Here is a 17,901-nt window from a genome sequence, read left to right as displayed (position 1 = left end):
TTAAACAAAGAGAACGTCACTCCCATAAACAGTGAGAACATAACGAGGTTAAACAGTGGTGAACGTCACCTCCGTAAACAGAGAAAGCATCACACTGTCAAACAGTGAGAACCTCACACACATAAACAGTGAGAACGTCACACCCATAAACAGTGAGAAGGACAGCCCCATAAACAGAGAGAACGCCAAACCCATACACAGTGATAACTTCACACCCATAAACAGTGAGATCGTCAAACCCACAAACAGTGAGAACGTCACACCCTAAACAGCAATAACATCACACCCATAAACTGTGAGAACATCACACCCGTAAACAGTGAGAATGTCACAACCATAAACAGTGTGAACATCACACTCATAAAGAGTAAGAACCTCACAGCCATAAACAGTGAGGACGACAGCCCCATAAACAGAGAGAACGCCAAACCCATACACAGTGATAACTTCACACCCATAAACTGTGACAACATCACACCCATAAACAGTGAGAAAGTCAGATCTGTAAGCAGTAAAAACGTCACACCCATAAGCAGCAAGAACGTCACACACATAAACAGTGAGAACCTCACACCCATAAACAGTGTGAACCTCACACACATAAACAGTGCGAACGTCACACACATAAACAGTGAGAATGTCACACCCATAAACAGTGAGAACGTCACACCCATAAACAGTGAGAATGTCACACCCATAAACAGTGAGAACATCACCCCCGTAAACAGTGAGAACAGCACACCCATAAACAGTGAGAACGTCACACCATTAAAGAGTGAGAAAGTCACATCATCAAACAGTGAGAACGTCACACCCACAGTCAGAAAGTAACACCCATAAACAGTGAGAACATTACACCTATAATCAGTGAGAACGTCAAGCCCATAAACAGTGTGAACGTCACACCCATAAAGAGTGCGAAAGTCACACGCATAAATAGCAATAAAGTCAAGCCCATAAACAGTGAGTATCTTACACCGTTAAGCAGTGAGAATGTCACACCCATAAACAGTGAGAATGTCGCACCATTAAACATAGAGAACGTCACACACGAAAACAGTGAGAACGTCACAACCATAAACAGTCTGAACGTCACACCCTAAATAGCAACAAACTCACACCCATAAACAGTGAGAATGTCACACCCTAAACAGCAATAACGTCTCACCCTAAAGAGCAATAACATCACACCCATTAACACTGTGAACAACACACCCATAAACAATGTGAACGCCAAACCCATAGTGATAACATCACACCATTAAACAGAGAGTACATCACACCCGTAAACAGTGAGCACGCCACACCATGAAACAGTGAGAAGATCACAATGTTAAACAGTGAGAACGTCACACATAAACAGTGAGAATGTCACACACATAAACAGTGAGAATGTCACACCATTAAAAGAGAGAACATCACACCTGTAAACAGTGAGAACATCACACCATCAAACTGTGAGAACGTTACACCCATAAACAGTGAGAACATTACACCCATAAACAGTGAGAATGTCACACATATAAACAGTGAGATCGTCACACTCATAAACAGTGTGAATGTCACACCCATAAAAAGTGTGATCGTTACCCCCATAAATAGTTTTAACGGCACACCCTTAAACAGCGAGAACGCAACGAGGTTAAAGAGTGTGAATCTCACTCCCATAAACAGTGAGAACATCAAACCATAAATAGTGAGAATATCACACTGTTAAACAAAGAGAACGTCACCCCCATAAACAGTGAGAACATCAAAGCATAAATAGTGAAAAAGTCAAACCCTAAACAGTGTGAACGTCACACCCATAAAAAGTGAGAACATCACACCCAAAACAGCAATAAGTCACACCCATAAACAGTGTGAACATCAGACCCATAAATAGTGTGAATGTCACACCTAAACAGCAATACACACCCATAAACAGTGAGAACATCACACCCAAAAACAGCGTGAACGTCACACACATAAACAGTGAGAACGTCAAACCCAAAAACAGAGAGAACGTCACACCCTAAACAGGAATAACGTCAAACCCATAAACAGTGAGAATGTCACACCCAAAAACATTGTGAACGTCACACAGATAAACAGTGAGAACGTCCAACCCATAAGCAGAGCGAACGTCACACCCTAAACAGCAATAATGTCACACCCATAAACAGTGTGAACGACACACCCATAAACAGCAAGAAAGTCACACCATAAACAGTGAGAACAACAAACCCATAAACAGTGAGAACGTCACACGCTAAACAGCAATAACGTCACACCCTAAACAGCAATAACGTCACACCCATAAACAGTGTGAACGACACACCCATAAACAATGAGAACGTCACACATAAACAGTGAGAATGTCACACACATAAACAGTGAGAACGCCACACCATGAAACAGTGAGAAGATCACAATGTTAAACAGCGTGAACGTCACACCATCAAACTGTGAGAACATCACACCATCAAACTGTGAGAACGTTACACCCATAAACAGTGAGAACGTCACACCCATAAACAGTGAGAACGTCACACCCATAAACAGTGAGAACGTCACACCCATAAACAGTGAGAACGTCACACCCATAAACAGTGAAAACTTCACACCCATAAACAGTGAGAACATCAAAGCATAAATAGTGAAAAAGTCAAACCCATAAACAGTGAGAACGTCACACCCATAAACAGTGAGAACGTCACACCCATAAACAGTGAAAACTTCACACCCATAAACAGTGAGAACATCAAAGCATAAATACTGAAAAAGTCAAACCCATAAACAGTGTGAACGTCACACCCATAAAAAGTGAGAACATCACACCCATAAACAGCAATAAGTCACACCCATAAACAGTGTGAACATCAGACCCATAAATAGTGTGAATGTCACACCTAAACAGCAATACACACCCATAAACAGTGAGAACATCACACCCAAAAACAGCGTGAACGTCACACACATAAACAGTGAGAACGTCAAACCCAAAAACAGAGAGAACGTCACACCCTAAACAGGAATAACGTCAAACCCATAAACAGTGAGAATGTCACACCCAAAAACATTGTGAACGTCACACAGATAAACAGTGAGAACGTCCAACCCATAAACAGAGCGAACGTCACACCCTAAACAGCAATAATGTCACACCCATAAACAGTGTGAACGACACACCCATAAACAGCAAGAAAGTCACACCATAAACAGTGAGAACAACAAACCCATAAACAGTGAGAACGTCACACGCTAAACAGCAATAACGTCACACCCTAAATAGCAATAACGTCACACCCATAAACAGTGTGAACGACACACCCATAAACAGTGAGAACGTCACACATAAACAGTGAGAATGTCACACACATAAACAGTGAGAACGCCACACCATGAAACAGTGAGAAGATCACAATGTTAAACAGCGTGAACGTCACACCCATAAACAGTGAGAACATTACACCCATAAACAGTGAGAATGTCACACTTATAAACAGTGAGAACGTCACACTCATAAACAGTGTGAATGTCACACCCAAAAAACAGTGTGATTGTCACCCCCATAAATAGTTTTAATGTCACACCCATAAACAGCGAGAACGCAACGCGGTTAAAGAGTGTGAATCTCACTCCCATAAACAGTGAGAACATCAAACCATAAATAGTGAGAATGTCACACTGTTAAACAAAGAGAACGTCACCCCCATAAACAGTGAGAACATCAAAGCATAAATAGTGAAAAAGTCAAACCCATAAACAGTGTAAACGACACACCCATAAACAGTGTGAACGTCACACCCATAAAAAGTGAGAACATCACACACATAAACAGCAATAAGTCACACCCATAAACAGTGTGAACATCAGACCCATAAATAGTGTGAATGTCACACCTAAACAGCAATACACACCCATAAACAGTGAGAACATCACACCCAAAAACAGTGAGAATGTCACACCCTAAACAGCAATAAAGTCACACACATAAACAGTGTGAACGTCACACCCATAAACAGTGAGAATGTCACACACATAAACAGTGAGAACGTCAAACCCATAAACAGTGAGAACGTCACACCCTAAACAGCAATAAAGTCACACACATAAACAGTGTGAACGTCACACACAAACACAGTGAGAACGTCACACCCGTAAACAGTGAGAACGTCACACCCATAAACAGTGAGAACGTCACACCCATAAACAGTGAAAACTTCACACCCATAAACAGTGAGAACATCAAAGCATAAATAGTGAAAAAGTCAAACCCATAAACAGTGTGAACGTCACACCCATAAAAAGTGAGAACATCACACCCAAAACAGCAATAAGTCACACCCATAAACAGTGTGAACATCAGACCCATAAATAGTGTGAATGTCACACCTAAACAGCAATACACACCCATAAACAGTGAGAACATCACACCCAAAAACAGCGTGAACGTCACACACATAAACAGTGAGAACGTCAAACCCAAAAACAGAGAGAACGTCACACCCTAAACAGGAATAACGTCAAACCCATAAACAGTGAGAATGTCACACCCAAAAACATTGTGAACGTCACACAGATAAACAGTGAGAACGTCCAACCCATAAACAGAGCGAACGTCACACCCTAAACAGCAATAATGTCACACCCATAAACAGTGTGAACGACACACCCATAAACAGCAAGAAAGTCACACCATAAACAGTGAGAACAACAAACCCATAAACAGTGAGAACGTCACACGCTAAACAGCAATAACGTCACACCCTAAACAGCAATAACGTCACACCCATAAACAGTGTGAACGACACACCCATAAACAGTGAGAACGTCACACATAAACAGTGAGAATGTCACACACATAAACAGTGAGAACGCCACACCATGAAACAGTGAGAAGATCACAATGTTAAACAGCGTGAACGTCACACCCATAAACAGTGAGAACATTACACCCATAAACAGTGAGAATGTCACACTTATAAACAGTGAGAACGTCACACTCATAAACAGTGTGAATGTCACACCCAAAAAACAGTGTGATTGTCACCCCCATAAATAGTTTTAATGTCACACCCATAAACAGCGAGAACGCAACGCGGTTAAAGAGTGTGAATCTCACTCCCATAAACAGTGAGAACATCAAACCATAAATAGTGAGAATGTCACACTGTTAAACAAAGAGAACGTCACACCCATAAACAGTGAGAACATCAAAGCATAAATAGTGAAAAAGTCAAACCCATAAACAGTGTAAACGACACACCCATAAACAGTGTGAACGTCACACCCATAAAAAGTGAGAACATCACACACATAAACAGCAATAAGTCACACCCATAAACAGTGTGAACATCAGACCCATAAATAGTGTGAATGTCACACCTAAACAGCAATACACACCCATAAACAGTGAGAACATCACACCCAAAAACAGTGAGAATGTCACACCCTAAACAGCAATAAAGTCACACACATAAACAGTGTGAACGTCACACCCATAAACAGTGAGAATGTCACACACATAAACAGTGAGAACGTCAAACCCATAAACAGTGAGAATGTCACACCCTAAACAGCAATAAAGTCACACACATAAACAGTGTGAACGTCACACACAAACACAGTGAGAACGTCACACCCGTAAACAGTGAGAACGTCACACCCGTAAACAGTGAGAACGTCACACCATCAAACCGTGAGAACGTTGCACACATAAACAATGAGAACATTACACCCATAAACAATGTGAACATCACACCCATAAACAGTGAGAACATCACACCCATAAACAGTGAGAATGTCACACCCATAAACAGTGTGAATGTCACACCCTAAACAGCAATAACGTCACACACATAAACAGTGTGAATGACACACGCGTGAACAGCGAGAAAGTCACACCATAAACAGTGAGAACGTCACAATATAAACACTGTGAACGACACACCCATAAACAGCGAGAAGGTCACACCATAAACAGTGAGAACATCACAACATCAACAGTGAGAACGTCACATCCATAAACAGTGTGAACGTCACACCCATAAACAGTGCCAATGTCTCAAATAAACAGTGAGAACGTCAAACCCATAAACAGTGAGAACGTCACACCCAGAAACAGCGTGATTGTCACACCCATAAACAGTGCGAACCTCACACATAAACAGTGGGAAATTCAAACCCATAAACAGTGAGAACGTCACACCCATAAACAGTGTGAACGTCACACCCATAAACAGTGTGAACGTCAAACACATAAACAGTGTGAATGTCACACCCATAAACAGTGTGAACGTCAAACACATAAAGAGTGATAACATCACACCCGTAAACAGTGAGAACGTCACACCCATAAACAGTGTGAACGTCACACCCATAAACAGTGTGAACGTCAAACACATAAAGAGTGATAACGTCACACCCGTAAACAGTGAGAACATCACACCCGTAAACAGTGAGAACGCCACACCCGTAAACAGTGAGAACATCACACGCGTAAACAGTGAGAACGCCACACCATGAAACAGTGAGAACGCCACACCATGAAACAGTGAGAAGATCACAATGTTAAACAGTGAGAACGTCACACCATCAAACTGTGAGAACGTTACACCCGTAAACAGTGAGAACATAACACCATCAAACTATGAGAACGTTACACCCACAAACAGTGAGAATATTACACCCATAAACAGTGAGAATGTCCAATCCATAACCAGTGGGAACGTCACACCCATAAACAGTGTGAACGTCACACCCATAAACAGTGAGAACATCAAACCCATAAGCAGCAAGAACGTCAAACCCATAAACAGTGAGAACATCACACCCTAAAGAGCAATAACGACACACCCATAAACAGTGTGAACAACACACCCATAAACAGTGTGAACTTCAAACCCATAAAAAGTGATAACATCACACCATTAAACAGAGAGAACATCACACCCGTAAACAGTGAGAACGCCACACCATGAAACAGTGAGAAGATCACAATGTTAAAAAGTGAGAACGTCACACCTGTAAACAGTGAAAACGTCACACCATCAAACTGTGAGAACGTTGCACACATAAACAGTGAGAACATTACACCCATAAACAGTGAGAACGTCACACCCATTAACAGTGTGAACGTCACACCCATAAACAGTGTGAACGACACACCCATAAACAGCGAGAAAGCCACACCATAAACAGTGAGAACGTCACACCCATTAACAGTGTGAACGTCACACCCATAAACAGTGTGAACGACACACCCATAAACAGCGAGAAAGCCACACCATAAACAGTGTGAACGTCACACCCAAAAACAGTGTGAACTTCAAACCCATAAAGAGTGATAACGTTACAACATTAAACAGAGAGAACATCACACCCGTAAACAGTGAGAACGTCACACCATGAAACAGTGAGAAGATCACAATGTTAAACAGTGAGAAGATCACACCCGTAAACAGTGATAACATTACACCCATAAACAGTGTGAACGTCACACCCATGAACAGTGTGAACGTCACACCCATAAACAGTAAGAACGTCACACCCATAAACAGTGAGAACGTCACACATAAAAACAGTTAGAACGCTACGAGGTTAAAAATGAGATCGTCACCTCCATAAACAGTGAGAACTTCAAACCCATAAACAGTGAGAATGTCACACCCTAAACAGCAATAACGTCACACCCATAAACAGTGTGAACGATACACCCATAAACAGCGAGAAGGTCACACCATAAACAGTGAGAACGTCACAACATAAACAGTGAGAACGTCACACCCATAAACAGTGTGAAAGTCACACCCATAAACAGTGAGAATGTCGCACCATAAACAGTGAGAACGTCACACACAAAAATAGTCTGATCATCACACCCGTAAACAGTGGGAACTTCACACCCTAAACAGCAATAACGTCACACCCATAAACAGTGAGAGCGTCAAACCCATAACCAATTAGAACGTCAAACCCATAAACAGTGTGAACGTCAAACCCATAAACAGTGAGAATGTCACACCGTAAACAGCAAAAACGTCACACCCATAAACAGTGTGAAAGTCACAACATAAACAGTGAGAATGTCACACCCATTAACAGTGTGAACGTCACACACATAAACAGTGAGAACGTCAAACCCATAATCAGTGAGAATGTCACACCGTAAACAGCTAAAATATCACACCCATAAACAGTGTGAACGACACACCCATAAACAGCAAGAAAGTCACACCATAAACAGTGAGAACGTCACAACATAAACAGTGAGATCGTCACACCCATAAACAGTCTGAACGTCACACCCAAAAACAGTGCCAACGTCACACGTAAACAGTGAGAATATCAAACCCATAAACAGTGAGAACGACACACCCATAAACAGTGAGAACGTCACACCCAAAAACAGTGCCAACGTCACACGTAAACAGTGAGAATATCAAACCCATAAACAGTGAGAACATCACACCCATAAACAGTGAGAACGTCACACCATGAAACAGTGAGAAGATCACAATGTTAAACAGTGAGAAGATGACACCCGTAAACAGTGAGAATGTCACACCCATAAACAGTGTGAACGTCACACCCATAAACAGTGAGAACATCGCACCCATAAGCAGTGTGAATGTCACACAAATAAACAGTTTGAACGTCACCCCCATAAATAGTTTGAACGTCACACCCATAAACATTGTAAACGTCAGACCCATAAACAGAGAGAATGCAACAAGGTTAAAGAGAGTGAATCTCACACCCATAAACAGTGAGAATGTCACACCCATAAACAGTGAAAAAGTCACACCCATAAACAGTGAGAACGCAACGAGGTTAAAGAGTGCAAATCTCACTCCCATAAACAATGAGAACATCAAACCATAAATAGTGAGAATGTCACACTGTTAAACAAAGAAAACGTTACCCCCATAAACAGTGAGAACATAACGAGGTTAAACAGTGAGAACGTCACCTCCGTAAACAGTGAGAACATCACACTGTCAAACAGTGAGAGCCTCACACACATAAACAGTGTGAACGTCACACCCATAAACAGTGAGAACATCACACCCATAAACAGTGAGAACGTCACCTCCGTAAACAGTGAGAACATCACACTGTCAAACAGTGAGAGCCTCACACACATAAACAGTGTGAACGTCACACCCATAAACAGTGTGAACGTCAAACCCATAAACAGTGAGAACGTCAAACCCATAAACAGAGAGAAGGTCACACCCTAAACAGCAATAACGTCAGACCCATAAACAGTGTGAACGTCACACCCATAAACAGTGTGAACGTCAAACCCATAAACAGTGAGAACGTCAAACCCATAAACAGAGAGAAGGTCACACCCTAAACAGCAATAACGTCAGACCCATAAACAGTGTGAACGACACACCCATAAACAGTGAGAACGTCACACACATAAACAGTGAGAACGTCACACCCATAAACAGTGAGAACGTCACACCCATAAACAGTGAGAACGTCACACCCATAAACAGTGAGAACGTCACACACATAAACAGTGAGAACGTCACACACATAAACAGTGAGAACGTCACACACATAAACAGTGAGAACGTCACACCCATAAACAGAGAGAACGTCACACCCATAAACAGTGTAAATGTCACACCCATAAACAGTGAGAATGTCACACCCATAAACAGTGAGAACGTCACACCCATAAACAGTGAGAACGTCACACCCATAAACAGTGAGAACGTCACACCCATAAACAGTGAGAACGTCACACCCATAAACAGTGAGAACGTCACACCCATAAACAGTGAGAACGTCACACACATAAACAGTGAGAACGTCACACACATAAACAGTGAGAACGTCACACACATAAACAGTGAGAACGTCACACACATAAACAGTGAGAACGTCACACCCATAAACAGAGAGAATGTCACACCCATAAACAGTGTAAATGTCACACCCATAAACAGTGAGAATGTCACACCCATAAACAGTGAGAACGTCACACCCATAAACAGTGAGAATGTCACACCCATAAACAGTGAGAATGTCACACCCATAAACAGTGAGAACGTCACACCCATAAACAGTGTAAATGTCACACCCATAAACAGTGAGAACGTCACACCCATAAACAGTGTGATCATCACACACAAAAACAGTGAGAACGTCACACCCATAAACAGTGTAAATGTCACACCCATAAACAGTGAGAACGTTACGAGATTAAAAAGTGAGAACGTCATCTCCGTAAACAGTGTGAACGTCACACCCATAAACAGTGAGAATGTCACACCCAAAACAGCAATAACGTCACACCCATAAATAATGTGAACATTACACCCATAAACAGTGAAAAAGTCAAACCCATAAACAGTGAGAACGCAACGAGGTTAAAGTGTGCGAATCTCACTCCCATAAACAGTGAGAACATCAAAGAATAAATAGTGAGAATGTCACACTGTTAAACAAAGAGAACGTCACCCCCATAAACAGTGAGAACATAACGAGGTTAAACAGTGAGAAAGTCACCTCCGTAAACAGTGTGAACATGACACTGTCAAACAGTGAGAGCCTCACACACATAAACAGTGAGAGCCTCACACACATAAACAGTGAGAACGTCACACCCATAAACAGTGAGAATGTCACACCCATAAACAGTGAGAATGTCAAACCCATAAAGAGTGTGAACCTCACAGCCATAAACAGTGAGAACGACAGCCCCATAAACAGAGAGAACACCAAACCCATACACAGTGATAACTTCACACCCATAAACAATGAAAACATCACACCTTTAAACAGTGAGAAAGTCACGTCCGAAAAATTTAATAACGTCACAACCAAAATCAGTGAGAACTTCACATCCGTAAAAAGTGTGAACGTCACACCCATGAACAGTGAGAACGTCACAACCATAAACAGTGAGAACATCACACCCATAAACAGTGAGAACGTCACACACATAAACAGTGAGAACGTCACACCCATAAACAGTGAGAACGTCACACACATAAACAGTGAGAACGTCACACCCATAAACAGAGAGAATGTCACACCCATAAACAGTGTAAATGTCACACCCATAAACAGTGAGAATGTCACACCCATAAACAGTGAGAACGTCACACCCATAAACAGTGAGAATGTCACACCCATAAACAGTGAGAACGTCACACCCATAAACAGTGAGAACGTCACACACATAAACAGTGAGAACGTCACACCCATAAACAGTGAGAACGTCACACCCATAAACAGAGAGAATGTCACACCCATAAACAGTGAGAACGTCACACACATAAACAGTGAGAACGTCACACCCATAAACAGAGAGAATGTCACACCCATAAACAGTGTAAATGTCACACCCATAAACAGTGAGAATGTCACACCCATAAACAGTGAGAACGTCACACCCATAAACAGTGAGAATGTCACACCCATAAACAGTGAGAATGTCACACCCATAAACAGTGAGAACGTCACACCCATAAACAGTGTAAATGTCACACCCATAAACAGTGAGAACGTCACACCCATAAACAGTGTGATCATCACACACAAAAACAGTGAGAACGTCACACCCATAAACAGTGTAAATGTCACACCCATAAACAGTGAGAACGTTACGAGATTAAAAAGTGAGAACGTCATCTCCGTAAACAGTGTGAACGTCACACCCATAAACAGTGAGAATGTCACACCCAAAACAGCAATAACGTCACACCCATAAACAATGTGAACATTACACCCATAAACAGTGAAAAAGTCAAACCCATAAACAGTGAGAACGCAACGAGGTTAAAGTGTGCGAATCTCACTCCCATAAACAGTGAGAACATCAAAGAATAAATAGTGAGAATGTCACACTGTTAAACAAAGAGAACGTCACCCCCATAAACAGTGAGAACATAACGAGGTTAAACAGTGAGAAAGTCACCTCCGTAAACAGTGTGAACATGACACTGTCAAACAGTGAGAGCCTCACACACATAAACAGTGAGAACGTCACACCCATAAACAGTGAGAATGTCAAACCCATAAAGAGTGTGAACCTCACAGCCATAAACAGTGAGAACGACAGCCCCATAAACAGAGAGAACACCAAACCCATACACAGTGATAACTTCACACCCATAAACAATGAAAACATCACACCTTTAAACAGTGAGAAAGTCACGTCCGAAAAATTTAATAACGTCACAACCAAAATCAGTGAGAACTTCACATCCGTAAAAAGTGTGAACGTCACACCCATGAACAGTGAGAACGTCACAACCATAAACAGTGAGAACATCACACCCATAAACAGTGAGAACGTCACACTCATAAACAGTGATAACTTCACACCCATAAACAGTGAGAATGTCACACACATAAACAGTGAGAACGTCACACCCATAAACAGTGAGAACATCACACTCATAAACAGTGAGAACGTCACACCCATAAACAGTGAGAACGTCACACCCATAAACAGTGAGAATGTCACACACATAAACAGTGAGAACGTCACACCCGTAAACAGAGAGAACGTCACACCCATAAACAGTGTGAACTTCAAACCCATAAACAGTGAGAATGTCACACACATAAACAGTGTAAACGTCACACCCATAAACAGTGAGAATGTCACACCCATAAACAGTGAGAACGTCACACCCATAAACAGTGAGAATGTCACACCCATAAACAGTGAGAATGTCACACCCATAAACAGTGAGAATGTCACACCCATAAACAGTGAGAATGTCACACCCGTAGAACCATAGAACCATAGAACACTACAGCACAGAAAACAGGCCATTCGGCTCTTCTAGTCTGTGCCGAAATATTAGTCCGCTAGTCCCATTGACCTGCACCTAGTCCATAACCCTCCAGACCTCTCCCATCCATTTATCTATCTAATTTATTCTTAAAACTTAAGAGTGAGCCCGCATTTACCACGTCAGATGGTAGCTCGTTCCACACTCCCACCACTCTCTGAGTGAAGAAGTTCCCCCTAATATTCCCCCTAAACCTTTCCCCTTTCACCCTAAAGCCATGTCCTCTCGTGTTTATCTCTCCTAATCTAAGTGGAAAGAGCGTACTCGCATTTACTCTGTCTATACCCCTCACAATTTTGTAAACTTCTATGAAATCTCCCCTCATTCTTCTATGCTCCAAGGAATAAAGTCCTAAACTGTTTAATCTTTCCCTGTAACTCAACTCCTTAAGACCCGGCAACATCCTAGTAAATCTTCTCTGCACTCTCTCAATCTTACTGATATCCTTCCTGTAGTTACGCAACCAGAACTGCACACAATACTCCAAAGTTGGCCTCACCAATGTCTTATATAACCTCACCATAACATCCCAACTCCTATACTCAATACTTTGATTTATGAGGGCCAGTATGCCAAAAGCTTTATTTACAACCCTGTCTACCTGTGACGCCACTTTCAGGGAATTATGTATCTGAACTCCCAGATCCCTTTGTTCCTCCGCACTCCTCAGTGTCCTACCATTTACTGTGTATGTCCTACCTTGGTTTCTCCTTCCAAAATGCAACACCTCACACTTTTCTGCATTAAATTCCATCTGCCATTTTCTGGCCCATTTTTCCAGTTGGTCCAGATCCCTCTGCAAGCTTTGAAAGCCTTCCTCGCTGTCCACAACGCCTCCAATCTTAGTGTCATCAGCAAACTTGCTGATCCAATTTACCACATTATCATCCAGATCATTGATATAGACAACAAACAACAATGGTCCCAGTACAGATCCCTGAGGCACACCACTAGTCACAGACCTCCAGTCTGAGAAGCAATCATCCACTACCACTCTCTGTCTTCTCCCACACAGCCAATTTCGAATCCAATTTACAACCTCTCCATGGATACCAAGTGTCTGAACCTTCTGAACTAACCTCCCATGTGGGACCTTGTCAAAGGCCTTACTAAAGTCCATGTAGACAACACCCACAGCCTTTCCTTAATCTACTTTCTTGGTAACCTCCTCGAAAAACTCTACAAGGTTCGTTAAACACGACCTACCACGCACAAAGCCATGCTGACTATCCTTAATCAGCCCTTGGCTGTCCAAATAATTATATATCCGATCTCTCAGAACACCTTCCAATAATTTACCTACTACTGACGTCAGGCTCACTGGCCTGTAATTACCTGGTTTACTTTTGGAGCCTTTTTTAAACAACGGAACAACATGAGCTACCCTCCAATCCTCCGGCACCTCACCCGTGGCTAAGGACATTTTAAATATTTCTGCCAGGGCCCCTGCAATTTCTACACTAGTCTCCCTCAAGGTCCGAGGGAATATCATGTCAGGCCCGGGGGATTTATCTACCTTTATTCGCTGTAAGGCAGCAAGCACCTCCTCCTCTTTAATCTCTATATGTTCCATGAAACTACTGCTTGTTTGCCTTCCTTCCTTATACACTATACCAGTTTCCTGAGTAAATGCTGTTCCAAAGAACTGTTTAAGATCTCCCCCATCTCGTGAGGCTCCACACATAGACGACCATTCTGATCTTCAAGGGGACCAATTGTGTCCCTTACTATCCTTTTACTCTTAATATACTTGTAGAAACCCTTCGGGTTTACCTTCACATTATCTGCCAAAGCAACCTCATGTCTTCTTTTTGCCTTCCTGATTTCCTTTTTTAGTATTTTCTTACATTTTCTATACTCTACAAGTACCTCATTTGCTCCTTGTTGCCTATACCTGCTATACACCTCTCTCTTCTTCTTAACCAGATCACCAATATCCCTTGAAAACCAAGGTTCCCTATGCCTGTTAACTTTGCCTTTAATCCTGACAGGAACATGCAAACTCTGCACTCTCAAAATTTCGCCTTTGAATGCCTTCCACTTACTGAACACATCCTTGCCAGAAAACAACTTATCCCAATCCACTCTTCCTAGATCCTTTCTCATTTCCACAGAATTGGCATTTCTCCAATTTAGAATCTCAACTCGAGGACCAGACCTATTCTTATCCATAATTAGCTTAAAACTAATGACATTGTGGTCACTGGACACAAAATGTTTGCCTACACATACTTCTGTCACCTGACCTGTCTGGTTCCCTAATAGGAGATCAAGTATTGCATCCTCTCTCGTTGGTACCTCTATATATTGATTTAGAAAACTTTCCTGAACACATTTGACAAACTCCAAGCCATCCAGCCCTTTTACAGTATGGGAGTCCCAGTCAATATGTGGAAAGTTAAAATCTCCTACTATCACAACTTTCTGTTTCTTACATCGGTCTGCTATCTCTCTACAGATTTGCTCCTCCAATTCTCTCTGAATATTGGGCGGTCTATAATACAACCCTATTAGTGTGGTCACACCTTTCCCATTCCTCAGCTCCACTCATATGGCCTCTGTAGACGAGCCCTCCAGGCTGTCCTGCTTACGCACAGCTGTGATATTTTCCCTGACTAGTAATGCCACTCCTCCCCCTTTCATCCCTCCCCCTCTATCACGTCTGAAACAACGGAACCCCGGAACATTGAGCTGCCAGTCCTGCCCCTCCTGCAACCAAGTCTCACTAATAGCAATAATGTTGTAATCCCACGTGCCAATCCACGCCCTAAGCTCATCTGCCTTTCCGACAATACTCCTTGCATTGAAATAGATGCACCTGAGAACATTTCTATCACGTACATACCCTTGATTTCTGTCTATACATGCATTCCTCACTTGACCTTTATCCTCCTCCACCTCACTAACTGCTCTAACACTCTGATTCCCCTCCCCCTGCAAATCTAGTTTAAACGCCCTGGAGCAGCACTAGCAAACCTACCCGCAAGGATGTTAGTCCCCCTCCAGTTCAGGTGCAAACCGTCCCGTCGGAACAGGTCCCACCTTCCCTGGAACAGAGCCCAATTGTCCAGAAACATGAAGCCCTCCCTCCTGCACCATCTCCTTAGCCACGTATTTAGCTGTATTATCCTCCTATTTCTAGCCTCACTAGCACGTGGCACGGGTAGCGCTCCTGAGATCGCAACCCTGGAGGTCCTGTCCTTCAACTTTGCACCTAACTCCCTAAACTCTCTTTGCAGGACCTCCTCCTTCTTCCTATCCACATCAGTGGTCCCTACATGGACCACGACATCTGGCTGCTCACCCTCCCTCCTGAGAATACTGAGAACTCGATCCGAGATATCGCGGACCCTGGCACCAGGGAGGCAACAGACCATCCAGGATTCTCGATCACTCCCACAGAACCTCCTATCTGTCCCCCTAACTATTGAATCCCCTATCACTACTGCTCTCCTCTTTTCCCTCCCTTCTTTCTGAGCTGAGGGTCCAGTCTCAGTGTCAGAGACGCGACCACTACAACTTGTCCCTGGTAGGTCGTCCCCACCAACAGTACAAAACGGTTTACCTATTGTTGATGGGAACGGCCACAGGGGTGCTCTGCTCTTTTTGTCTATTCCCCTTCCCTCTCCTGACAGTCACCCAGCTGCCTGCCTCCTAACTTTTAGGGGTGACTGTCTCCCTGAAACTCCTGTCTATTACTGCCTCTGCCTCCCGTATGATCCAAAGTTCATCCAACTCCAGCTCCAGTTCCCTAACTCGGTTTGTCAGGAGCTGCAGCTGGATGCACCTTTTGCAGGTGTAGTCACCAGGGACAATTGTGCTGTCCCAGACTTCCCACATGCTGCATTCGGAGCACTCGACTGCCCCAACTGCTGCCTCCATTACCTACTCCTCATTTAATTAAAGGGCTTTACCCGGCCTCACCCCACTGGGAGCAAGCTCGTCCTCAGCCTCTGCTCGCCGAAGCCTCTCGAGCCAAAGCCTCAAAGCTCCACTCCTTCACTGGGCCACTCGCCCACTGTCTGCTCACAGGCTGGCCGCTTCTCTTCAGCTTCCCCTCCTTTTATTTTCAATCTCCGCGCTCTTTATCAACTGACCTCCCTTCAAGCTCTCCGCGCTCTTTTTCAACTGACATCCCTTCAAGCTCTGCGCTCTTTTTAAAAAAAAAAGAGAACGTCACACCCATAATCAGTGAGAATGTCACACCCATGAACAATCATTATGTTGCAGCCATGAATAGTGAGAAGGTCACACCCATAAACAGTGAGAATGTCACACTGTTAAACAATAACATCACACCCATAAACAGTGTGAACGTCACACCCATAAACAGAAAGAAAGTTACACCCATAAACAGTTTGAAACTCAGTTAAACAGTGATAATATTACACCCATAAAAGCAAGAATGTCACACCATCAAACAGTGAGAACGTCACACCCATAAATGGTGAGAATGACCGACATATACACAGTAGGAACATCACACACATAAACAGTGAGAACGTCACACCCATAAAGAGTGAGAACATCACACCCATAAACAGTGAGAATGTCACACCCATAACCAGTGAGAACGTCACACCCATAAACAGTGAGAATGTCACCGCCGATAAACAGTGAGATCGTCACACCCATAAACAGTTTGAAACTCAGTTAAAGAGTAATAATGTTACACACATAAAAGCGAGAATGTCACACCCATATACAGTGAGAACATCACATCGTCAAACAGTGAGAAAGTCACACCGTTAAGCAATGATAACATCCCACACATAAACAGTGAGAATGTCACACCCATAAACAGTGAGAATGTCACACCCATAAATAGTGAGAACGTCACACCCATAAACAGTGAGAACGTCACACCCATAAATAGTGAGAACGTCACACCCATAAACAGTGAGAACGTCACAACCATAAACAGTGAGAACGTCACACCCATAAACAGTGAGAACGTCACAACCATAAACAGTGAGAACGTCACACCCATAAACAGTGAGAACGTCACAACCATAAACAGTGAGAACGTCACAACCATAAACAGTGAGAACGTCACACCCATAAACAGTGAGAACGTCACAACCATAAA

The sequence above is a fragment of the Cetorhinus maximus genome, chromosome 12 (genome assembly GCF_964194155.1).
Source record: "Cetorhinus maximus chromosome 12, sCetMax3.hap1.1, whole genome shotgun sequence".
NCBI lineage: Eukaryota > Metazoa > Chordata > Chondrichthyes > Lamniformes > Cetorhinidae > Cetorhinus > Cetorhinus maximus.
The sequence above is the reverse complement of the archived record's forward strand: the minus strand, read 5'-3'. Positions refer to the sequence as shown.